Source organism: Pleurodeles waltl, chromosome 6, assembly GCF_031143425.1.
Source record: "Pleurodeles waltl isolate 20211129_DDA chromosome 6, aPleWal1.hap1.20221129, whole genome shotgun sequence".
In the NCBI taxonomy this organism is placed as follows: Eukaryota; Metazoa; Chordata; class Amphibia; order Caudata; family Salamandridae; genus Pleurodeles; species Pleurodeles waltl.
In genome coordinates, this window is record NC_090445.1 from 82,345,723 (window position 1) to 82,369,427 (window position 23,705).

Below are 23,705 nucleotides of genomic sequence, written 5' to 3' on the forward strand. Positions count from 1 at the left end.
TTCACACTGTTCTCTACTGGACATTTAAGTATGTGCCCAGAGACAGGTTGAGAGGACAGATGCATGTATGTACCAGAGTGAGCTCCAGAGAGACTGATGGGGACATAGGACTGGGGTAGAGCGAGAGATGGAGAAAGAGAAAGGTGCCTGTGTCGAGTCAGCAGCAGAGAAAATGAAACAAAGGGGCCTCCTGGGATAACCACACACTACTTCCTCACAAAGAACACACAGAGGATGTGTGAAATGACATAGGCACAGCAGCCCGGCTAGCTCAGTCGGTAGAGCATGAGACTCTTAATCTCAGGGTCGTGGGTTCGAGCCCCACGTTGGGTGTGATGTTTTTTAAAGGCTCATCCATTTTCGGGTTTAACATTAACTCTCACCTTTTTCAGATATTTCGCTGAGGCTTAAAACTACACACACACACACACATCCTGCCGTTTGCCTCACGATTCCCACAGGACTCCACACAACGCAGCACTTCCAGCCCTGTGAGGCGCCGCTGAGAGCGGTCCTAGGCCAAGCCTTTCCTGCAGCCTTTCCTAGCCTGAGCCGCCCGTGCTTACAGCGAGCTCGGAGTCTGCTCCGGTCCGTCCTGTCCCCCCCCATCCTTTCAAAAAGTGGAGTTTAAGGTCTCATCCCCGCTGGTGTTATGATTAAAGTAGGTATGAAAACTACTTTATGTCAGCAGCGGGATTTGATCACGGGACTGGGGACGATACAGCTCTAGAATGTGGCACCTTACACCGCTCGGCCATTCCGGCAGCCAGCGGAACACTGCTCTGGAGGCTGACTGCCACCTCACAAAACAGGGAGAGTTCACACTGTTCTCTACTGGACATTTAAGTATGTGCCCAGAGACAGGTTGAGAGGACATATGCATGTATGTACCAGAGTGAGCTCCAGAGAGACTGATGGGGACATAAGACTGGGGTAGAGCGAGAGATGGAGAAAGAGAAAGGTGCCTGTGTCGAGTCAGCAGCAGAGAAAATGAAACAAAGGGGCCTCCTGGGATAACCACACACTACTTCCTCACAAAGAACACACAGAGGGTGTGTGAAATGACATAGCCACAGCAGGCTGGCTAGCTCAGTCGGTAGAGCATGAGACTTTTAATCTCAGGGTCGTGGGTTCGAGCGGCACTTTGGGCGTGATGCTTTTTAAAGGCTTCTCCATTTTCGGGTTTAACATTAACTCTCACCTTTTTCAGATATTTCGCTGAGGCTTAAAACTACACACACACACACATCCTGCAGTTTGCCTCACGATTCCCACAGGACTCCACACAACGCAGCACCTCCCGCCCTTTGAGGCGCCGCTGGGAGCGGTCCTAGGCCAAGCCTTTCCTGCGCCCTTTCTTAGCCTGACCCGCCCGTGCTTACAGCGAGCTCGGAGTCCGCTCCGCTCCGTCCTGTCCCCCCCATCCTTTCAAAAAGAGGATTTTAAGATTTGATCCCAGCTGGTGTTATGATTAAAGTAGGTATGAAAACTACTTTATGTCGGCAGCAATATTTGATCACAGGACTGGGGAAGATACTGCTATTGAATGTGGCACCTTACACCGCTCGGCCATTCTGGCACCCTCCAGAACGCGACTCTGGAGGCTGACTGCCACCTCGCGAAACAGGGAGAGTTCACACTGTTCTCTACTGGACATTTAAGTATGTGCCCAGAGACAGGTTGAGAGTACAGATGCATGTATGTACCAGAGTGAGCTCCAGAGAGACTTATGGGGACATAAGGGTGGGGTAGAGCGAGAGATGGAGAAAGAGAAAGGTGCCTGTGTCGAGTCAGCAGCAGAGAAAATGAAACATAGGGGCCTCCTGTGATAACCACACACTACTTCCTCACAAAGAACACACAGAGGGTGTGTGAAATGACATAGGCACAGCAGCCCGGCTAGCTCAGTCGGTAGACCATGAGACTCTTAATCTCAGGGTCGTGGGTTCGAGCCCCACGTTGGGCTTGATGCTTTTTAAAGGCTTCTCCATTTTCGGGTTTAACATTAACTCTCACCTTTTTCAGATATTTTGCTGAGGCTTAAAACTACACACACACACACACATCCTGCAGTTTGCCTCACGATTCCCACAGGACTCCACACAACTCAGCACTTCCTGCCCTGGGAGGCGCCGCTGGGAGCGGTCTTATACGAGCCTTTCCTGCGCCCTTTCCTAGCCTGAGCCGCCCGTGCTTACAGCGAGCTCGGAGTCCGCTCCGGTCCGTCCTGTCCCCACCCATCCTTTCAAAAAGAGGAGATTAATGTCTCATCCCCGCTGGTGTTATGATTAAAGTAGGTATGAAAACTACTTTATGTCAGCAGCGGGATTTGATCACAGGACTGGGGAAGATACTGCTCTTGAATGTGGCGCCTTACACCGCTCGGCCATTCCAGCTGCCTGCGGAACACGGCTCTGGAGGCTGACTGCCACCTCGCGACACAGGGAGAGTTGACACTGTTCTCTACTGGACATTTAAGTATGTGCCCAGAGACAGGTTGAGAGGACAGATGCATGTATGTACCAGAGTGAGCTCCAGAGAGACTGACGGGACATAAGACTGGGGTAGAGCGAGAGATGGAGAAAGAGAAAGGTGCCTGTGTCTAGTCAGCAGCAGAGAAAATGAAACAAAGGGGCCTCCTGGGATAACCACACACTACTTCCTCACAAAGAACACACAGAGGGTGTGCGAAAGGACCTAGGCACAGCAGCCCGGCTAGCTCAGTCGGTAGAACATGAGACTCTTAAACTCAGGGTCGTGGGTTCGAGCCCCAAGTTGGGAGTGATGCTTTTTTAAGGCTTCTCCAATTTCGGGTTTAACATTAACTCTCACCTTTTTCAGATATTTTGCTGAGGCTTAAAACTAAGACACACACATCCTGCAGTTTGCCTCACGATTCCCACAGGACTCCACACAACGCAGCACTTCCCGCCAGGGTGGCGCCGCTGGGAGCGGTCCTAGGCCGAGCCTTTCCTGCGCCCTTTCCTAGCCTGAGCCGCAGGTGCTTACAGCGAGCTCGGAGTCCGCTCCGGTCCATCCTGTCCCCCCCCATCCTTTCAAAAAGAGGAGTTTAAAGTCTCATCCCCGCTGGTGTTATGATTAAAGTAGGTATGAAAACTACTTTATGTCAGCAGCGGGATTTGACCACGGGACTGGGGGAGATACTGCTCTTGAATGTGGCACCTTACACCGCTCTGCCATTCCGGCAGCCTGCGGAACACGGCTCTGGAGGCTGACTGCCACCTCGCGACACAGGGAGAGTTCACACTGTTCTCTACTGGACATTTAAGTATGTGCCCAGAGACAGGTTGAGAGGACAGATGCATGTATGTACCAGAGTGAGCTCCAGAGAGACTGATGGGGACATAAGACTGGGGTAGAGCGAGAGATGGAGAAAGAGAAAGGTGCCTGTGTCGAGTCAGCAGCAAAGAAAATGAAACAAAGGGGCCTCCTGGGATAACCACACACTACTTCCTCACAAAGAACACACAGAGGGTGTGTGAAATGACATAGGCACGTCAGCCCGGCTAGCTCAGTCAGTAGAGCATGAGACTCTTAATCTCAGGGTCGTGGGTTCGAGCCCCACGTTGGGTGTGATGCCTTTTTAAAGGCTTCTCCATTTTCGGGTTGAACATTAACTCTCACCTTTTTCAGATATTTTTCTGAGGCTTAAAACTATACACACACACATCCTGCAGTTTGCCTCACGATTCCAACAGGACTCCACACAACGCAGCACTTCCCGCCCTGGTTGGCGCCGCTGGGAGCGGTCCTAGGCCGAGCATTTCCTGCGCCCTTTCCTAGCCTGGGCTGCCCGTGCTTACAGCGAGCTCGGAGTCCCTTCCGGTCCATCCTGTCCCCCCCCATCCTTTCAAAAAGAGAAGTTTAAAGTCTCATCCCCGCTGGTGTTATGATTAAAGTAGGTATGAAAACTACTTTATGTCAGCAGCGGGATTTGACCACAGGACTGGGGAAGATACTGCTCTTGAATGTGGCACCTTACACCGCTCGGCCATTACGGCAGCCTGCGGAACACGGCTCTGGAGGCTGACTGCCACCTCGCGACACAGGGACAGTTCACACTGTTCTCTACTGGACATTTAAGTATGTGCCCAGAGACAGGGAGAGAGGACAGATGCATGTATGTACCAGAGTGAGCTCCAGAGAGACTGATGGGGACATAAGACTGTGGTAGAGCGAGAGATGGAGAAAGAGAAAGGTGCCTGTGTCGAGTCAGCAGCAAAGAAAATGAAACAATGGGGCCTCCTGGGATAACCACACACTACTTCCTCACAAAGAACACACAGAGGGTGTGTGAAATGACCTAGGCACGTCAGCCCGGCTAGCTCAGTCGGTAGAGCATGAGACTCTTAATCTCAGGGTCGTGGGTTTGAGCCCCACGTTGGGTGTGATGCTTTTTAAAGGCTTCTCCATTTTCGGGTTTAACATTAACTCTCACCTTTTTCAGATATTTCGCTGAGAATTAAAACTACACACACACACACATCCTGCAGTTTGCCTCACGATTTCCACAGGACTCCATACAACGCAGCACTTCCCGCCCTGGGAGGCGCCGCTGGGAGTGGTCCTAGGCCGAGCCTTTCCTGCGCCCTTTCCTAGCCTGAGCCGCCCGTGCTTACAGCGAGCTCGGAGTCCGCTCCGGTCCGTCCTGTCCCCCCCTCATCCTTTCAAAAAGAGGAGTTTAAGGTCTCATCCCCCCTGAAGTTATGATTAAAGTAGGTATGAAAGCTACTTTATGTCAGCAGTGGGATTTGACCACGGGACTAGGGAAGATACTGCTCTTGAATGTGGCACCTTACACCGCTTGGCCATTCCGGCAGCCTCCAGAACACGGCTCTGGAGGCTGACTGCCACCTCGCGACACAGGGAGAGTTCACACTGTTCTCTACTGGACATTTAAGTATATCCCCAGAGACAGGTTGAGAGGACAGATGCATGTATGTACCACAGTGAGCTCCAGAGAGACTGATGGGGACATAAGACTGGAGTAGAGCGAGAGATGGAGAAAGAGAAAGGTGCCTGTGTCGAGTCAGCAGCAGAGAAAATGAAACAAAGGGGCCTCCTGGGATAACCACACACTACTTCCTCACAAAGCACACACAGAGGGTGTGTGAAATGACACAGACACAGCAGCCCGGCTAGCTCAGTCGGTAGCGCATGAGACTCTTAATCTCAGGGTTGTGGGTTCGAGCCCCACGTTGGGCGTGATGCTTTTTAAAGGCTTCTCCATTTTCGGGTTTAATATTAACTCTCACCTTTTTCAGATATTTTTCTGAGGCTTAAAACTACACACACACACATCCTGCAGTTTGCCTCACGATTCCCACAGGACTCCACACAACGCAGCACTTCCCGCCAAGGTGGCGCCGCTGGCAGCGGTCCTAGGCCGAGCCTTTCCTGCGCCCTTTCCTAGCCTGAGCCGCCCGTGCTTACAGCGAGCTCGGAGTCCGCTCCGGTCCGTCCTGTCCCCACCCATCCTTTCAAAAAGAGGAGTCTAAAGTCTCATCCCCGCTGGTATTATGATTAAAGTAGGTATGAAAACTACTTTATGTCAGCAGCGGGATTTGACCACGGGACTGGGGAAGATACTGCTCTTGAATGTGGCACCTTACACCGCTCTGCCATTCCGGCAGCCTGCGAAACACGGCTCTGGAGGCTGACTGCCACCTCGCGACACAGGGAGAGTTCACACTGTTCTCTACTGGACATTTAAGTATGTGCCCAGAGACAGGTTGAGAGGACAGATGCATGTATGTACCAGAGTGAGCTCCAGAGAGACTGATGGGGACATAAGACTGGGGTAGAGCGAGAGATGGAGAAAGAGAAAGGTGCCTGTGTCGAGTCAGCAGCAAAGAAAATGAAACAAAGGGGCCTCCTGGGATAACCACACACTACTTCCTCACAAAGAACACACAGAGGGTGTGTGAAATGGCATAGGCACGTCAGCCCGGCTAGCTCAGTCGGTAGAGCATGAGACTCTTAATCTCAGGGTCGTGGGTTCGAGCCCCACGTTGGGTGTGATGCTTTTTAAATGCTTCTCCATTTTCGGGTTGAACATTAACTCTCACCTTTTTCAGATATTTTTCTGAGGCTTAAAACTACACACACACACATCCTGCAGTTTGCCTCACGATTCCCACAGGACTCAACACAACGCAGCACTTCCCGCCCTGGGTGGCGCCGCTGGGAGCGGTCCTAGGCGGAGCCTTTCCTGCGTCCTTTCCTAGCCTGAGCCGCCCGTGCTTACAGCGAGCTCGGAGTCCGCTCCGGTCCGTCCTGTCCCCCCCCATCCTTTCAAAAAGAGGAGTTTAAAGTCTCATCCCCGCTGGTGTTATGATTAAAGTAGGTATGAAAACTACTTTATGTCAGCAGCGGGATTTGACCATGGGACTGGGGAAGATACTGCTCTTGAATGTGGCACCTTACACCGCTCGGCGATTACGGCAGCCTGCGGAACACGTCTCTGGAGGCTGACTGCCACCTCGCGACACAGGGAGAGTTCACACTGTTCTCTACTGGACATTTAAGTATGTGCCCAGAGACAGGTTGAGAGGACAGATGCATGTATGTACCAGAGTGAGCTCCAGAGAGACTGATGGGGACATAAGATTGTGGTAGAGCAAGAGATGGAGAAAGAGAAAGGTGCCTGTGTCGAGTCAGCAGCAAAGAAAATGAAACAAAGGGGCCTACTGGGATAACCACACACTACTTTCTCACAAAGAACACACAAAGGGTGTGTGAAATGACATAGGCACGTCAGCCTGGCTAGCCCAGTCGGTAGAGCATGAGACTCTTAATCTCAGGGTCGTGGGTTCGAGCCCCACGTTGTGTGTGATGCTTTTTAAAGGCTTCTCCATTTTCGGGTTTAACATTAACTCTCACTTTTTTCAGATATTTCGCTGAGAATTAAAACTACACACACACACACATCCTGCAGTTTGCCTCACGATTCCCACAGGACTCCACACAACGCAGCCCTTCCCGCCCTGGGAGGCGCCGCTGGGAGTGGTCCTAGGCCGATCCTTTCCTGCACCCTTTCCTAGCCTGAGCCGCCCGTGCTTACAGCGAGCTCGGAGTTCTCTCCGGTCCGTCCTGTCCCCCCCCCCATCCTTTCAAAAAGAGGAGTTTAAGGTCTCATCCCCCCTGGTGTTATGATGAAAGTAGGTATGAAAGCTACTTTATGTCAGCAGCGGGATTTGACCACGGTACTAGAGAAGATACTGCTCTTGAATGTGGCACCTTACACCGCTCGGCCATTCCGGCAGCCTCCGGAACACGGCTCTGGAGGCTGACTGCCACCTCGCGACACAGGGAGAGTTCACACTGTTCTCTACTGGACATTTAAGTATATCCCCAGAGACAGGTTGAGAGGACAGATGCATGTATGTACCACAGTGAGCTCCAGAGAGACTGATGGGGACATAAGACTGGAGTAGAGCGAGAGATGGAGAAAGAGAAAGGTGCCTGTGTCGAGTCAGCAGCAGAGAAAATGAAACAAAGGGGCCTCCTGGGATAACCACACACTTCTTCCTCACAAAGCACACACAGAGGGTGTGTGAAATGACATGGACACAGCAGCCCAGCTAGCTCAGTCGGTAGCGCATAAGACTCTTAATCTCAGGGTCGTGGGCTCGAGCCCCACGTTGGGCGTGATGCTTTTTAAAGGCTTCTCCATTTTCGGGTTTAACATTAACTCCCACCTTTTTCAGATATTTTGCTGAGGCTTAAAACTACACACACACACACACATCCTGCAGTTTACCTCACGATTCCCACAGGACTCCACACAACGCAGCACTTCCCACCCTGGGAGGCGCCGCTGGGAGCGGTCCTAGGCCAAGCCTTTCCTGCGCCCTTTCCTAGCCTGAGCTGCCCGTGCTTACAGCGAGCTCGGAGTCTGCTCCGTCCTGTCCCCCCCAATCCTTTCAAAAAGAGGATTTTAAGGTCTCATCCCCGCTGGTGTTATGATTAAAGTAGGTATGAAAACTACTTTATGTTTGCAGCGGTATTTGATCACAGGACTGGGGAAGATACTGCTCTTGAATGTGGCGCCTCACACCGCTCGGCCATTCCGGCAGCCTCCGAAACATGGCTCTGGAGGCTGACTGCCACCTCGCGAAACAGGGAGAGTTGACACTGTTCTCTACTGGACATTTAAGTATGTGCCCAGAGACAGGTTGAGACGACAGATGCATGTATGTACCACAGTGAGCTCCAGAGAGACTGAAGGGGACATAAGACTGGGGTAGAGCGAGAGATGGAGAAAGAGAAAGGTGCCTGTGTCGAGTCAGCAGCAGAGAAAATGAAACAAAGGGGCCTCCTGGTGATAACCACACACTACTTCCTTACAAAGAACACACAGAGGGTGTGTGAAATGACATAGGCACAGCAGGCCGGCTAGCTCAGTCGGTAGAGCATGAGACTCTTAATCTCAGGGTCGTGGGTTCGAGCCACAGGTTGGGTGTGATGCTTTTTAAAGACTTCTCCATTTTCGGGTTTAACATTAACTCTCACCTTTTTCAGATATTTCGCTGCGGCTTACAACTACACACACACACACATCCTGCAGTTTGCCTCACGATTCCCACAGGACTCCCCCCAACGCAGCACTTCCCGCTCTGGGAGGCGCCGCTGGGAGCGGTCCTAGGCCAAGCCTTTCCTGCGCCCTTTCCTAGCCTGAGCCGCCCGTGCTTACAGCGAGCTCGGAGTCCGCTCCGTCCTGTCCCCCCCAATCCTTTCAAAAAGAGGATTTTAAGGTCTCATCCCCGCTGGTGTTATGATTAAAGTAGGTATGAAAACTACTTTATGTTTGCAGCAGTATTTGATCACAGGACTGGGGAAGATACTGCTCTTGAATGTGGCGCCTCACACCGCTCGGCCATTCCGGCAGCCTCCGAAACATGGCTCTGGAGGCTGACTGCCACCTCGCGAAACAGGGAGAGTTCACACTGTTCTCTACTGGACATTTAAGTATGTGCCCAGAGACAGGTTGAGAGGACAGATGCATGTATGTACCAGAGTGAGCTCCAGAGAGACTGATGGGGACATAAGACTGGGGTAGAGCGAGAGATGGAGAAAGAGAAAGGTGCCTGTGTCGAGTCAGCAGCAGAGAAAATGAAACAAAGGGGCCTCCTGGGATAACCACACACTACTTCCTCACAAAGAACACACAGAGGATGTGTGAAATGACATAGGCACAGCAGCCCGGCTAGCTCAGTCGGTAGAGCATGAGACTCTTAATCTCAGGGTCGTGGGTTCGAGCCCCACGTTGGGTGTGATGTTTTTTAAAGGCTCATCCATTTTCGGGTTTAACATTAACTCTCACCTTTTTCAGATATTTCGCTGAGGCTTAAAACTACACACACACACACACATCCTGCCGTTTGCCTCACGATTCCCACAGGACTCCACACAACGCAGCACTTCCAGCCCTGTGAGGCGCCGCTGAGAGCGGTCCTAGGCCAAGCCTTTCCTGCAGCCTTTCCTAGCCTGAGCCGCCCGTGCTTACAGCGAGCTTGGAGTCTGCTCCGGTCCGTCCTGTCCCCCCCCATCCTTTCAAAAAGTGGAGTTTAAGGTCTCATCCCCGCTGGTGTTATGATTAAAGTAGGTATGAAAACTACTTTATGTCAGCAGCTGGATTTGATCACGGGACTGGGGACGATACAGCTCTAGAATGTGGCACCTTACACCGCTCGGCCATTCCGGCAGCCAGCGGAACACTGCTCTGGAGGCTGACTGCCACCTCACAAAACAGGGAGAGTTCACACTGTTCTCTACTGGACATTTAAGTATGTGCCCAGAGACAGGTTGAGATGACATATGCATGTATGTACCAGAGTGAGCTCCAGAGAGACTGATGGGGACATAAGACTGGGGTAGAGCGAGAGATGGAGAAAGAGAAAGGTGCCTGTGTCGAGTCAGCAGCAGAGAAAATGAAACAAAGGGGCCTCCTGGGATAACCACACACTACTTCCTCACAAAGAACACACAGAGGGTGTGTGAAATGACATAGCCACAGCAGGCTGGCTAGCTCAGTCGGTAGAGCATGAGACTTTTAATCTCAGGGTCGTGGGTTCGAGCGGCACTTTGGGCGTGATGCTTTTTAAAGGCTTCTCCATTTTCGGGTTTAACATTAACTCTCACCTTTTTCAGATATTTCGCTGAGGCTTAAAACTACACACACACACACATCCTGCAGTTTGCCTCACGATTCCCACAGGACTCCACACAACGCAGCACCTCCCGCCCTTTGAGGCGCCGCTGGGAGCGGTCCTAGGCCAAGCCTTTCCTGCGCCCTTTCTTAGCCTGACCCGCCCGTGCTTACAGCGAGCTCGGAGTCCGCTCCGCTTCGTCCTGTCCCCCCCATCCTTTCAAAAAGAGGATTTTAAGATTTGATCCCAGCTGGTGTTATGATTAAAGTAGGTATGAAAACTACTTTATGTCGGCAGCAATATTTGATCACAGGACTGGGGAAGATACTGCTATTGAATGTGGCACCTTACACCGCTCGGCCATTCTGGCACCCTCCAGAACGCGACTCTGGAGGCTGACTGCCACCTCGCGATACAGGGAGAGTTCACACTGTTCTCTACTGGACATTTAAGTATGTGCCCAGAGACAGGTTGAGAGTACAGATGCATGTATGTACCAGAGTGAGCTCCAGAGAGACTTATGGGGACATAAGGGTGGGGTAGAGCGAGAGATGGAGAAAGAGAAAGGTGCCTGTGTCGAGTCAGCAGCAGAGAAAATGAAACATAGGGGCCTCCTGTGATAACCACACACTACTTCCTCACAAAGAACACACAGAGGGTGTGTGAAATGACATAGGCACAGCAGCCCGGCTAGCTCAGTCGGTAGACCATGAGACTCTTAATCTCAGGGTCGTGGGTTCGAGCCCCACGTTGGGCTTGATGCTTTTTAAAGGCTTCTCCATTTTCGGGTTTAACATTAACTCTCACCTTTTTCAGATATTTTGCTGAGGCTTAAAACGACACACACACACACATCCTGCCGTTTGCCTCATGATTCCCACAGGACTCCATACAACACAGGGGCCTCCTGGGATAACCACACACTACTTCCTCACAAGAAACACACAGAGGGTGTGTGAAATGACATAGACACAGCAACCCGGCTAGCTCGGTCGGTAGAGCATGAGACTCTTAATCTCTGAGTTGTGGGTTTGAGCCCCACGTTGGGCGTGATGCTTTTTAAAGGATTCTCCATTTTCGGGTTTAACATTAACTCTCACCTTTTTCAGAAATTTTGCTGAGGCTTAAAACTACACACACATCCTGCAGTTTGCCTCACGATTCCCACAGGACTCCACACAACGCAGCACTTCCCGCCCTGGAAGGCGCCGCTGGGAGCGGTCCTAGGCCGAGCCTTTCCTGCGCCCTTTCCTAGCCTGAGCAGCCCGTGCTTACAGCGAGCTTGGAGTCCGCTCTGGTCCATCCTGTCCCCCCTCATCCTTTCAAAAAGAGGAGTTTAAGGTCTCATCCCAGCTGGTGTTATGATTAAATTAGTTATGAAAACTACTTTATGTCGGCAGCAGGATTTGATCACGGGACTGGGGAAGATACTGCTTTCGAATGTGGCACCTTTCACCGCTCGGCCATTCCGGCAGTCTCCGGAACACCACTCTGGAGGCTGACTGCCACCTCGCGAAACAGGTAGAGTTCACACTGTTCTCTACTGGACATTTAAGTATGTGCCCAGAGACAGGTTGAGAGGACAGATGCATGTATGTACCAGAGTGAGCTCCAGAGAGACTGATGGGGACATAAGACTGGGGTAGAGCGAGAGATGGAGAAAGAGAAAGGTGCCTGTGTCGAGTCAGCAGCAGAGAAAATGAAACAAAGGGGCCTCCTGGGATAAACACACACTACTTCCTCACAAAGAACACCCAGAGGGTGTGTGAAATGACATAGGCACATCAGCCCAGCTAGCTCAGTCGGTAATGCATGAGACTCTTAATTTCAGGATTGTGAGTTCCAGCCCCACGTTGGGAGTGATGCTTTTTAAAGGCTTCTCCATTTTCGGGTTTAACATTAACTCTCACCTTTTTCAGATATATTTCGCTGAGGCTTAAAACTACACACACACACACATCCTGCAGTTTGCCTCACGATTCCCACAGGACTCCACACTACGCAGCACTTCCCGCCATGGGAGGCGCCGCTGGGAGCAGTCCTAGGCCGAGCCTTTCCTGCGCCCTTTCCTAGCCTGAGCTGCCCGTGCTTACAGCGAGCTCGGAGTCCGCTCCGGTCCGTCCTGTCCCCCCCCATCCTTTCAAAAAGAGGAGTTTAAGGTCTCATCCCCGCTGGTGTTATGATTAAAGTAGGTATGAAAACTACTTTATGTCTGCAGCGGGATTTGATGACAGGACTGGAGAAGATAGTGCTCTGGAATGTGGAACTTTACACCGCTCGGCCATTCCGGCAGCCTCCGGAACACGGATGTGGAGGCTGACTGCCACTTCGCGAAACAGGGAGAGTTCACACTGTTCTCTACTGGACATTTAAGTATGTGCCCAGAGACAGGTTGAGACGACAGATGCATGTATGTACCAGAGTGAGCTCCAGAGAGACTGATGGGGAAATAAGACTGGAGTAGAGCGAGAGATGGAGAAAGAGAAAGGTGCCTGTGTCGAGTCAGCAGCAGAGAAAATGAAACAAAGGGGCCTCCTGGGATAACTGTAGGAAAGTACCATCTTGCCTGGCATGTTACCCCCATTTTTCACTGTATATATGTTGTTTTAGTTGTATGTGTCACTGGGACCCTGGTAACCCAGGGCCCCAGTGCTCATAAGTGTGCCTGAATGTGTTACCTGTGTAGTGACTAACTGTCTCACTGAGGCTCTGCTAATCAGAACCTCAGTGGTTATGCTCTCTCATTTCTTTCCAAATTGTCACTGACAGGCTAGTGACCATTTTTACCAATTTACATTGGCTTACTGGAACACCCTTATAATTCCCTAGTATATGGTACTGAGGTACCCAGGGTATTGGGGTTCCAGGAGATCCCTATGGGCTGCAGCATTTCTTTTGCCACCCATAGGGAGCTCTAACAATTCTTACACAGGCCTGCCACTGCAGCCTGAGTGAAATAACGTCCACGTTATTTCACAGCCATTTTACACTGCACTTAAGTAACTTATAAGTCACCTATATGTCTAACCTTTACCTGGTAAAGGTTAGGTGCAAAGTTACTTAGTGTGAGGGCACCCTGGCACTAGCCAAGGTGCCCCCACATTGTTCAGAGCCAATTCCCTGAACTTTGTGAGTGCGGGACACCATTACACGCGTGCACTACATATAGGTCACTACCTAGATGTAGCTTCACCATGGTAACTCCGAATATGGCCATGTAACATGTCTATGATCATGGAATTGCCCCCTCTATGCCATCCTGGCATTGTTGGTACAATTCCATGATCCCAGTGGTCTGTAACACAGACCCTGGTACTGCCAGACTGCCCTTCCTGGGGTTTCACTGCAGCTGCTGCTGCTGCCAACCCCTCAGACAGGCAGCTGCCCTCCTGGGGTCCAGCCAGGCCTGGCCCAGGATGGCAGAACAAAGAACTTCCTCTGAGAGAGGGTGTGACACCCTCTCCCTTTGGAAAATGGTGTGAAGGCAGGGGAGGAGTAGCCTCCCCCAGCCTCTGGAAATGCTTTGTTGGGCACAGATGTGCCCAATTCTGCATAAGCCAGTCTACACCGGTTCAGGGACCCCTTAGCCCCTGCTCTGGCGCGAAACTGGACAAAGGAAAGGGGAGTGACCACTCCCCTGACCTGCACCTCCCCTGGGAGGTGTCCAGAGCTCCTCCAGTGTGCTCCAGACCTCTGCCATCTTGGAAACAGAGGTGCTGCTGGCACACTGGACTGCTCTGAGTGGCCAGTGCCACCAGGTGACGTCAGAGACTCCTGCTGATAGGCTCCTTCAGGTGTTAGTAGCCTTTCCTCTCTCCTAGGTAGCCAAACCCTCTTTTCTGGCTATTTAGGGTCTCTGTCTCTGGGGAAACTTTAGATAACGAATGCATGAGCTCAGCCGAGTTCCTCTGCATCTCTCTCTTCACCTTCTGATAAGGAATCGACCGCTGACCGCGCTGGAAGCCTGCAAAACTGCAACATAGTAGCAAAGACGACTACTGCAACTCTGTAACGCTGATCCTGCCGCCTTCTCGACTGTTTTCCTGCTTGTGCATGTTGTGGGGGTAGTCTGCCTCCTCTCTGCACCAGAAGCTCCGAAGAAATCTCCCGTGGGTCGACGGAATCTTCCCCCTGCAACCGCAGGCACCAAAAAGCTGCATCACCGGTCCCTTGGGTCTCCTCTCAGCACGACGAGCGAGGTCCCTCGAATCCAGCGACTCTGTCCAAGTGACCCCCACAGTCCAGTGACTCTTCAGTCCATGTTTGGTGGAGGTAAGTCCTTGCCTCACCTCGCTGGGCTGCATTGCTGGGAACCGCGACTTTGCAGCTACTCCGGCCCCTGTGCACTTCCAGCGGAAATCCTTCGTGCACAGCCAAGCCTGGGTCCACGGCACTCTAACCTGCATTGCACGACTTTCTAAGTTGGTCTCCGGCGACGTGGGACTCCTTTGTGCAACTTCGGCGAGCACTGTTTCACGCATCCTCGTAGTGCCTGTTTCTGGCACTTCTCCGGGTGCTACCTGCGGCAGTGAGGGCTCTTTGTCTTGCTCGACGTCCCCTCTCTCTGCAGGTCCAATTTGCGACCTCCTGGTCCCTCCTGGGCCCCAGCAGCGTCCAAAAACGCCAAACGCACGATTTGCGTGTAGCAAGGCTTGTTGGCGTCCTTCCGGCGGGAAAACACTTCTGCACGACTCTCCAAGGCGAGCGGGATCCGTCCACCAAAGGGGAAGTCTCTAGCCCTTTTCGTTCCTGCAGAAACCTCAGCTTCTTCTGTCCAGTCGAAGCTTCTTTGCACCCGCAGCTGGCATTTCCTGGGCATCTGCCCATCTCCGACTTGCTTGTGACTTTTGGCCTTGGTCCCCTTGTTCCACAGGTACCCTAGATTGGAAATCCACAGTTGTTGCATTGCTGGTTTGTGTCTTTCCTGCATTATTCCTCTAACACGACTCTTTTGTCCTTAGGGGAACTTTAGTGCACTTTGCACTCACTTTTCAGGGTCTTGGGGAGGGTTATTTTTCTAACTCTCACTATTTTCTAATAGTCCCAGCGACCCTCTACAAGGTCACATAGGTTTGGGGTCCATTCGTGGTTCGCATTCCACTTTTGGAGTATATGGTTTGTGTTGCCCCTATCCCTATGTTTCCCCATTGCATCCTATTGTAACTATACATTGTTTGCACTGTTTTCTAAGACTATACTGCATATCTTTGCTATTGTGTATATATATCTTGTGTATATTTCCTATCCTCTCACTGAGGGTACACTCTAAGATACTTTGGCATATTGTCATAAAAATAAAGTACCTTTATTTTTAGTATAACTGTGTATTGTGTTTTCTTATGATATTGTGCATATGACACTAAGTGGTACTGTAGTAGCTTCACACGTCTCCTAGTTCAGCCTAAGCTGCTCTGCTAAGCTACCATTATCTATCAGCCTAAGCTGCTAGACACCCTATACACTAATAAGGGATAACTGGGCCTGGTGCAAGGTGCAAGTACCCCTTGGTACTCACTACAAGCCACTCCAGCCTCCTACAATAACCACACACTACTTCCTCACAAAGAACACACAGAGGGTGTGTGAAATGACATAGACGCAGCAGCCTGGCTAGCTCAGTCGGTAGAGCATGAGACTCTTAATCTCAGGGGTGTGGGTTCGAGCCCCACGTTGTGCGTGATGCTTTTTAAAGGCTTCTCCATTTTCGGGTTTAACATTAACTCTCACCTTTTTCAGATTTATTTAGCTGAGGCTTAAAACTACACACACACACATCCTGCAGTTTGCCTCATGATTCCCACAGGACTCCACACAACGCAGCACTTCCCGCCCTGGGAGGCGCCACTGGGAGCGGTCCTAGGCCGAGCCTTTCCTGCGCCCTTTCCTAGCCTGAGCTGCCTGTGCTTACAGCGAGCTGGGAGTCTGCTCCGGTCCGTCCTGTCCCCACCATCCTTTCAAAAAGAGGAGTTAAGGTCTCATCCCCGCTGGTGTTATGATTAAAGAAGGTATGAAAACTACTTTATGTCAGCAGCACGATTTGATCACCAGACTGGGGAAGATACTGCTCTTGAATGTGGTGCCTTAAACCGCTCAGCCATTTCGGCAGCCTTTAGAACACAGCTCTGGAGGCTGACTGCCACCTTGCAAAACAGGGAAAGTTCACACTGTTCTCTACTGGACATTTAAGTATGTGCCCAGAGACAGGTTGAGAGGACAGATGCATGTATGTACCAGAATGAGCTCCAGAGAGACTGATGGGGACATGAGACTGGGGTAGAGCGAGAGATGTAGAAAGAGAAAGGTGCCTGTGTCTACTCAGCAGCAGAGAAAATGAAACAAAGGGGCCTCCTGGGATAACCACACACTACTTCCTCACAAAGAACACACAGAGGGTGTGTGAAATGGCATAGGCACAGCACCCTGGCTAGCTCAGTCGGTAGAGCATGAGACTCTTAATCTCAGGGTCGTGGGTTCGAGCCCCATGTTGGGCGTGATGCTTTTTAAAGGCTTCTCCATTTTCGGGTTTAACATTAACTCTCACCTTTTTCAGCTATTTCGCTGAGGCTTAGAACTACACACACAAACATCCTGCAGTTTGCCACACAATTCCCACAGGACTCCACACAACGCATAACTTCCCGCCCTGGGAGGCGCCGCTGGGAGCGGTCCTAGGTCGAGCCTTTCCTGCGCCCTTTCCTAGCCTGAGCCGCCCGTGCCTACAGCGAGCTCGGAGTCCGCTCCGGTCCGTCCTGTCCCCCCCCCATCCTTTCAAAAAGAGGAGTTTAAGGTCTCATCCCCTCTGGTGTTATGATTAAAGTAGGTATGAAAACTACTTTATGTTGGCAGCAGGATTGGATCACAGGACTGGGGAAGATACTGCTCTTAAATGTGGCGCCTTACACCGCTCGGCCATTCTGGCAGCCTCCGGAACACCGCTCTGCAAGCTGACTGCTACCTCGCGAAACAGGGAGAGTTCACACTGTTCTCTACTGGACATTTAAGTATGTGCCCAGAGACAGGTTGAGAGGACAGATGCATGTATGTACCAGAGTGAGCTCCAGATAGACTGATGGGGACATAAGACTGGGGTAGAGCGAGAGATGGAGAAAGAGAAAGGTGCCTGTGTCGAGTCAGCAGCAGAGAAAATGAAACAAAGGGGCCTCCTCGGATAACCACACACTAGTTCCTCACAAAGAACACACAGAGGGTGTGTGAAACAACATGCACAGCAGCCGGGCTAGCTCAGTCGGTAGAGCACGAGACTCTTAATCTCAGGGTCGTGGGTTTGAGCCCCACGTTGGGTGTGATGCTTTTTAAAGGCTTATCCATTTTCGGGTTTAACATTAACTCTCACCTTTTTCAGATATTTCGCTGAGGCTTAAAACTACACACACACATATCCTGCAGTTTCCCTCACAATTGCCACAGGACTCCACACAACGCAGCACCTCACGCCCTGGGAGGCGCCGCTGGAGCGGTCCTAGGCCGAGCCTTTCCTGCGCCCTTTCCTAGCCTGAGCCGCCCATGCTTACAGCGAGCTCGGAGTACGCTCCGGTCCGTCCTGTCTCTCCCCCATCCTTTCAAAAAGAGGAGTTTAAGGTCTCATCCCCGCTGGTGTTATGTTTAAAGTAGGTATGAAAACTACTTTATATCGGCAGCAGGATTTGATCACGGGACTGGGGAAGACACTGCTCTTGAATGGGGCACCTTACAGCGCTCGGCCATTCCGGCAGCCTCCGGAACATGGCTCTGGAGGCTAACTGCCACCTTGAGAAACAGGGAGAGTTCACACTGTTCTCTACTGGACATTTAAGTATGTGCCCAGAGACACGTTGAGAGGACAGATGCATGTATGTACCAGAGTGAGCTCCAGAGAGACTGATGGGGACATAAGACTGGGGTAGAGCGAGAGATGGAGAAAGAGAAAGGTGCCTGTGTCGAGTCAGCAGCAGAGAAAATGAAACAAAGAGGCCTCCTGGGATAACCACACACTACTTCCTCACAAAGAACACACAAAGGGTGTGTGAAATGACATAGGCACAGCAGCCTGGCTAGCTCAGTCGGTAGAGCATGAGACTCTTAATCTCAGGGTCGTGGGTTCGAGCCCCACGTTGGGCGTGATGCTTTTTAAAGGCTTCTCCATTTTCGGGTTTAACATTAACTCTCACCTTTTTCAGATATTTCGCTGAGGCTTAAAACTACACACACACACATCCTGCAGTTTGCCTCACGATTCCCACAGGACTCCACACAACGCAGCACTTCCCGCCCTGGGAGGCGCCGCTGGGAGCGGTCCTAGGCCGAGCCTTTCCTGCGCCCTTTCCTAGCCTGAGCCACCTGTGCTTAGAGCGAGCTCGGAGTACGCTCCGGTCCGTCCTGTCCACCCCCATCCTTTCAAAAAGAGGAGTTTTACGGTCTCATCCCCGCTGGTTTTATGATTAAAGTAGGTATGAAAACTACTTTATGTCGACAGCAGGATTTGATCACAGGACTGGGGAAGATACTGCTCTTGAATGTGGCACCTTACACCGCTCGGCCATTCCGGCAGCCTCCGGAGCACAGCTCTGGAGGCTGACTGCCACCCCGCGAAACAGGGAGCGTTCACACTGTTCTCTACTGGACATTTAAGTATGTGCCCAGAGACAGGTTGAGAGGACAGATGCATGTATGTACCAGAGTGAGCTCCAGAGAGACTGATGGGGACATAAGACTGGGGTAGAGCGAGAGATGGAGAAAGAGAAAGGTGCCTGTGTCGAGTCAGCAGCAGAGAAAATGAAACAAAGGGGCCTCCTGGGATAACCACACACTACTTCCTCACAAAGAACACACAGAGGGTGTGTGAAATGTCATAGGCACAGCAGCCCGGCTAGCTCAGTCGGTAGAGCATGAGACTCTTAATCTCAGGGTCGTGGGTTCGAGCACCACGTTGGGGGTGATGCTTTTTAAAGGCTTCTCCCTTTTCGGGTTTAACATTAACTCTCACCTTTTTCAGATATTTTGCTGAGGCTTAAAAATACACAAACACACATCCTGCAGTTTGCCTCACGATTCCCACAGGACTCCACACAACGCAGCACTTCCTGCCCTGGGAGGCGCCGCTGGGAGCGGTTCTAGGCCGAGCCTTTCCTGCGCCCTTTCCTAGCCTGAGCCGCCCGTGCTTACAGCGAGCTCGGAGTCCGCTCCGATCCATCCTGTCCCCCCCATCCTTTCAAAAAGAGAAATTTAAAGTCTCTTCCCTGCTGGTGTTATGATTAAAGTAGGTATGAAAACTACTTTATGTCAGCAGCGGGATTAGATCACAGGACTGGGGAAGATACTGCTCTTGAATGTGGTGCCTTACACCGCTCAGCCATTCCGGCAGCCTCCGGAACACAGCTCTGGAGGCTGACTGCCACCTCGCGAAACAGGGAGAGTTCACACTGTTCTCTACTGGACATTTAAGTATGTGCCCAGAGACAGGTTGAGAGGACAGATGCATGTATGTACCAGAGTGAGCTCCAGAGAGTCTGATGAGGACATAAGACTGGGGTAGAGCGAGAGATGGAGAAAGAGAAAGGTGCCTGTGTCGAGTCAGCAGCAGAGAAAATGAAACAAAGGGGCCTCCTGGGATAACCACACACTACTTCCTCACAAAGAACACACAGAGGGTGGGTGAAATGACATAGGCACAGCATCCCGGCTAGCTCAGTCGGTAGAGCATGAGACTCTTAATCTCAGGGTCGTGGGTTCGAGCCCTACGTTGGGCGTGATGCTTTTTAAAGGCTTCTCCATTTTCGGGTTTAACATTAACTCTCACCTTTTTCAGATATTTCGCTAAGGCTTAAAACTACACACACACACACATCCTTTAGTTTCCTCACGATTCCCACAGGACTCCACACAACGCAGCACTTCCCGCCCTGGGAGGCGCCGCTGGGAGCGGTCCTAGGCCGAGCCTTTCCTGCGCCCTTTCCTAGCCTGAGGAGCCCGTGCTTACAGCGAGCTCGGAGTCCGCTCCGGTCCGTACTGTCCCCACCCCATCATTTCAAAACGAGGAGTTTAAGGTCTCATCCCCGCTGGTGTTATGATTAAAGTAGGTATGAAAACTACTTTATGTCGGCAGTGGGATTTAATTACGGGACTGGGGAAGATACTGCTCTTGAATGTGGCGCCTTACACCGCTCGGCCATTCCGGCAGCCTCCGGAACACGGCTCTGGAGGCTGACTGCCCCCTCGCGAAACAGGGAGAGTTCACACTGTTCTCTACTGGACATTTAAGTATGTGCCCAGAGACAGGTTGAGAGGACAGATGCATGTATGTACCAGAGTGAGCTCCAGAGAGACTGATGGGGACATAAGACTGGGGTAGAGCGAGAGATGGAGAAAGAGAAAGGTGCCTGTGTCGAGTCAGCAGCAGAGAAGATGAAACAAAGGTGCCTCCTGGGATAACCACACACTACTTCCTCACAAAGAACACACAGAGGGTGTGTGAAATGACATAGGCACAGCAGCCCGGCTAGCTCAGTCGGTAGAGCATGAGACTCTTAATCTCAGGGTCGTGGGTTCGTGCCCCACGTTGGGCGTGATGCTTTTTAAAGGCTTCTCCATTTTCGGGTTTAACATTAACTCTTACCTTTTTCAGATATTTTGCTGAGGCTTAAAACTACACACACACACATCCTGCAGTTTGCCTCACGATTCCCACAGGACTCCACACAACGCAGCACTTCCCGCCCTGGGAGGCGCCGCTGGGAGCGGTCCTAGGCCGAGCCTTTCCTGCGCCCTTTCCTAGCCTGAGCCGCCCGTGCTTACAGCGAGCTCGGAGTCCGCTCCGGTCCGTCCTGTCACCCCCCATCCTTTCAAAACGAGGAGTTTAAGGTCTCATCCCCGCTGGTGTTATGATTAAAGTAGGTATGAAAACTACTTTATGTCGGCAGTGGGATTTAATTACGGGACTGGGGAAGATACTGTTCTTGAATGTGGCGCCTTACACCGCTCGGCCATTCCGGCAGCCTCCGGAACACGGCTCTGGAGGCTGACTGCCCCCTCGCGAAACAGGGAGAGTTCACACTGTTCTCTACTGGACATTTAAGTATGTGCCCAGAGACAGGTTGAGAGGACAGATGCATGTATGTACCAGAGTGAGCTCCAGAGAGACTGATGGGGACATAAGACTGGGGTAGAGCGAGAGATGGAGAAAGAGAAAGGTGCCTGTGTCGAGTCAGCAGCAGAGAAAATGAAACAAAGGTGCCTCCTGGGATAACGACACACTACTTCCTCACAAAGAACACACAGAGGGTGTGTGAAATGACATAGGCACAGCAGCCCGGCTAGCTCAGTCGGTAGAGCATGAGACTCTTAATCTCAGGGTCGTGGGTTCGTGCCCCATGTTGGGCGTGATGTTTTTTAAAGGCTTCTCCATTTTCGGGTTTAACATTAACTCTTACCTTTTTCAGATATTTTGCTGAGGCTTAAAACTACACACACACACACATCCTGCAGTTTGCCTCAGGATTCCCACAGGACTCCACACAATGCAGCACTTCCCGCCCTGGGAGGCGCCGCTGGGAGCGGTCCTAGGCCGAGCCTTTCCTGCGCCCTTTCCTAGCCTGAGCCGCCCGTGCCTACAGCGAGCTCGGAGTCCGCTCCGGTCCGTCCTGTCCACCCCCATCCTTTCATAAAGAGGAGTTTTACGGTCTCATCCCCGCTGGTGTTATGATTAAAGTAGGTATGAAAACTACTTTATGTCGGCAGCGGGATTTGATGACAGGCCTGAGGAAGACACTGCTCTTGAATGTGGCACCTTACACCGCTCAGCCATTCCGGCAGCCTCTGGAAAACGGCTCTGGAGGCTGACTGCCACCTCGCGAAACAGGGAGAGTTCACACTGTTCTCTACTGGACATTTAAGTATGTGCCCAGAGACAGGTTGAGAGGACAGATGCATGTATGTACCAGAGTGAGCTCCAGAGAGACTGATGAGGACATAAGACTGGGGTAGAGCGAGAGATGGAGAAAGAGAAAGGTGCCTGTGTCGAGTCAGCAGCAGAAAAAATGAAACAAAGGGGCCTCCTGGGATAACCACACACTACTTCCTCACAAAGAACACACAGAGGGTGTGTGAAATGACATAGACACAGCAGCCCGGCTAGCTCAGTCGGTAGAGCATGAGACTCTTAATCTCAGGGTCGTGAGTTCGAGCCCCACGTTGGGCATGATGCTTTTTAAAGGCTTCTCCATTTTCGGGTTTAACATTAACTCTCACCTTTTTCAGATATTTTGCTGAGGCTTAAAACTACACACACACACATACTGCAGTTTGCCTCACGATTCCCACAGGACTCCACACAACGCAGCACTTCCCGTCGTGAGAGGCGCCGCTGGGAGTGGTCCTAGCCCGAGCCTTTCATGCGCACTTTCCTAACCTGAGCCGCCCGTGCTTACAGCGAGCTCGGAGTCCGCTCCGCTCCGTCCTGTCCCCCCCATCCTTTCAAAAAGAGGATTTTAAGGTCTCATCCCCGCTGGTGTTATGATTAAAGTAGGTATGAAAACGACTTTATGTTGGCAGCGGTATTTGATCACAGGACTGGGGAAGATACTGCTCTTGAATGTGGCACCTCACACGGCTCGGCCATTCCGGCAGCCTCCGAAACATGGCTCTGGAGGCTGACTGCCACCTCGCGAAACAGGGAGAGTTCACACTGTTCTCTACTGGACATTTAAGTATGTGCCCAGTAGACAGGTTGAGAGGACAGATGCATGTATGTACCAGAGTGAGCTCCAGAGAGACTGATGGGGACATAAGACTGGGGTAGAGCGAGAGATGGAGAAAGAGAAAGGTGCCTGGGTCGAGTCAGCAGCAGAGAAAATGAAACAAAGGGGCCTCCTGGGATAACCACACACTACTTCCTCACAAAGAACACACAGAGGGTGTGTGAAATGACATAGGCACAGCAGCCCAGCTAGCTCAGTCGGTAGAGCATGAGACTATTAATCTCAGGGTTGTGGGTTTGAGCCCCACGTTGGGCGTGATTCTTTTTAAAGGCTTCTCCCTTTTCGGGTTTAACATTAACTCTCACCTTTTTCAGATATTTCGCTGAGGCTTAAAAATACACAAACACACATCCTGCAGTTTGCCTCACGATTCCCACAGGACTCCACACAACGCAGCACTTCCCGCCTTGGGAGGCGCCGCTGGGAGTGGTCCTAGGCCGAGCCTTTCCTGCCCCCTTTCCTAGCCTGAGCCGCCCGTGCTTACAGCGAGCTCTGAGTCCGCTCCGGTCCATCCTGTCCCCCCCCATCCTTTCAAAAAGAGGAGTTTAAAGTCTCATTCCTGCTGGTGTTATGATTAAAGTAGGTATGAAAACTACTTTATGTCAGCAGCAAGATTTGATCAAAGGACAGGGGAAGATACTGCTCTTTAATGTGGCACCTTACACCGCTCGGCCATTCCGGCAGCCTGCGGAACACGGCTCTGGAGGCTGATTGCCACCTCGCGACACAGGGAGAGTTCACACTGTTCTCTACTGGACATTTAAGTATGTGCCCAGAGACA

At 51.6% G+C, this 23,705-nt stretch overlaps 5 non-coding genes across 5 annotated transcripts; all 5 read left to right on the forward strand.

Annotated features, from left to right (window-relative positions):
- The first annotated feature begins 260 nt into the window (after nt 1–260).
- On the forward strand, nt 261–333 carry TRNAK-CUU (transfer RNA lysine (anticodon CUU)). Its single transcript has one exon. It is a non-coding gene; the product is annotated as a tRNA-Lys (tRNA).
- Nucleotides 334–5,966: 5,633 nt separating this feature from the next.
- Nucleotides 5,967–6,039, forward strand: TRNAK-CUU (transfer RNA lysine (anticodon CUU)). Its single transcript has one exon. It is a non-coding gene; the product is annotated as a tRNA-Lys (tRNA).
- A 3,184-nt stretch (nt 6,040–9,223) lies between these two features.
- Nucleotides 9,224–9,296, forward strand: TRNAK-CUU (transfer RNA lysine (anticodon CUU)). The gene has a single exon. It is a non-coding gene; the product is annotated as a tRNA-Lys (tRNA).
- An 8,921-nt stretch (nt 9,297–18,217) lies between these two features.
- TRNAK-CUU (transfer RNA lysine (anticodon CUU)) lies at nt 18,218–18,290 on the forward strand. The gene has a single exon. It is a non-coding gene; the product is annotated as a tRNA-Lys (tRNA).
- Nucleotides 18,291–23,106: 4,816 nt separating this feature from the next.
- On the forward strand, nt 23,107–23,179 carry TRNAN-AUU (transfer RNA asparagine (anticodon AUU)). The gene has a single exon. It is a non-coding gene; the product is annotated as a tRNA-Asn (tRNA).
- Nucleotides 23,180–23,705: the final 526 nt, after the last annotated feature.